A 2,597-nucleotide genomic window follows, 5' to 3' on the forward strand; every position below is an offset into this window, starting at 1 on the left:
CTATCGCAGTAATCCTTCCAGGAGTCCCTTTGGGCTTTCCTGGTGGCATTTTTGAATTTCTTCAGGGCTGCCTTATATGCAGCCCAAGAACCATCGCGCTTTGCCGCATTAAAGAGTATCCTGCTTTCCTTCCTTAGAGAGGCGATTTCTTTGCTCCACCAGTGTGGCTTCTTCTTTCCTCTCGGAAGTACAAGTGGGCAGGACGCAGATAAGGCCGAATTACAGGCTTCGGTAATGCAATCAACGGCTTCTTCAATTTGTTCCGATGAGCCTAACTCACCGAGAGAAGCAAGGTTTGCGAGAGAAAGCTCCGCTTCATCAGGTGGAGACAGTAAGCCTAGCTTACTGAGAGAAGCCTTGTTGAGCAAATTCCCCGAGAGTACTTTCCTAAACTTAGTCCAGTCAGTCGTCAATTAAGCGAGTGTTCTTTTGTAGCTCGGTTGCAAAAGAATGGACCTATTTATTAATTTGTACATGTGAGTAATTTTCAATGAGCATTTTTCCGTTTGCTCCTGAATTTTGGGTACATTTTCTTAAAAAAGAATTATATTACATATATACACTCCGATGTTCACGGTCGCCCCTCTGTTGGTAATAGTAAACCTTCGAGCGTATTCTGTCATGAAAACCGCTTCTCATAAAAATACAATTGCCGTTCGGAGTCGGCGTAAAACTGCCCTTCCCCTTTGTGTGACCAAATCAAGGCGCACGCCCATATGGGAGGAGAAGCTAGGCCAAACACTAACATATTGTGTAAGCGCCAATCTGTATATCGTGGTTTAAAGTAGAAAAGCGTGTATCGTGGTTCTGCAAAAGCTCGTAACTGACATTTGTGCCAAAAAGATATTTGCTCACTGGCAGCTCCTATCATCAAGCCCTTAATCATTTATACTAAAATTTCGATACATAGACATAAGAAGAGATAATTAAGTTTAAAAGAGAGAACCGTTTTGAATTATGACAAGTTTTGCTCTCTCCTATAAAATTTAGGCAACCTCACATTCAAGGTTTTGCATTTTCTTTATGCGCGGTTTTGTACTTTAAATGACGATATGTAAAAGTATTGCATACATATTTGGGTGCCTTTTCAAGTATAAACTCCATTAAGAAGCGAAAGAAAACGGCATCCGTATGATTTCAACTTATGCCAAACGTTTTTAATATGAAAGACAAAAAACGTAAACAAGCAATTTCTGAACAAAACATTGTTTATCCACAAAGCATGGAAGCATTAAACATTTGAAAAAATACCAAACCGCAAGGCTTTATTGGCAGTAGGGCCTTTTTAAAGCACATTAACAAAAAAATTAGCTTCTAGTTTCGAAGTTAGCACCAACTTAAATTTTTTTGAACTTCATTTGTTTGTTGTTTACAAAAAAATATTTGCCAAGTATATAAGTCAAAATTGTTAAATATATATCGCTTTCATTCATTACTTCATAGAGTTAGTGCTTATTTTATAGGAAAATTCATACGGCTTATGAACAGATTCATACCATGTAAATGCCCCATAATACATTTTTTCATATGGAAAATTATGGGGAGTACTGTAAACATACTGTTGTGAAATTGTTAAGGCATATGAAATTATAGCATAAAAAGTTTAACAGATGCAGAAATACCAAGGAGGTTTTTTCCCATTTTGATGACTTTTTAATATAAAAACCCACCGAAAAGGAGGAAAGCGGCAACTCCGCCTTTCACTTACATGTCAAAAGTATGAATTTTAAAAATTAAAAACAATAACAAACCAATTCAAAACAAAGAAATTCTTTGTACTAGAACTTTTTAAATATAAGCCACTCACGTTTAGTGGACAATAAAAAAAAAGAACTATGATAAAAAACTTAAAACAACACATTACAGAACATTTTAATGAGTTTTATATCACATTTAAGTAAAAATAAGCCTATATTTTCAATGCTGGCAAAGAAATGAAAATGTGTATTTTTGTTGTTTACACAAAGACTTGCAAATATACATATAAGTCAAAATTATAGAAGGCATGTATTCTTCTCCCTTTCATTTTCTCATACAGTTGATGCTTCTTTATGTTTTTTACAAAATGCCGGGATACCGCACTTACTTCGGTACAATATGATCGTAATGTACTTTCAATTCGAAATCAAAGAAAAACATCCCACGTAAATGTTTGCGATTGTAGAACAACATGGGCCGGTTACTCAATGTCTGGTTAACACTAATCTCCGGGTAAACATAGTTATCGACGTTACCGACTCCCTGTTATATGCATGGAGCCGAACACGTCGATAATGATGTTTAACCGCAGATTAGTGTTAACCAGACATTGAGTAACCGGCCCTAAGTGTATATTTGCAAACGAATGCAAAGAATGGAGTGTCGTATCTTAAAAGGCTAAGGGCCGGTTACTCAATGTCTGGTTAACACTAATCTGCGGTTAAACATCGTTATCGACGTCTTCGGTTCCATGCATACAACAGGGAGTCGGTAACGTCGATAACTATGTTTAATCGGAGATAAGTGTTAACCAGACATTGAGTAACCGGCCCTAAAAGAATTAACGAAGCAAACGTTTTATAGTCTAATGTTTCCTTCAAACCGCATTGCTATTTTTT

The sequence above is a fragment of the Rhagoletis pomonella genome, unplaced genomic scaffold (assembly GCF_013731165.1).
Source record: "Rhagoletis pomonella isolate Grant_MI unplaced genomic scaffold, Rhpom_1.0 Rhpom_scaffold_00432, whole genome shotgun sequence".
NCBI classification, from domain to species: Eukaryota; Metazoa; Arthropoda; class Insecta; order Diptera; family Tephritidae; genus Rhagoletis; species Rhagoletis pomonella.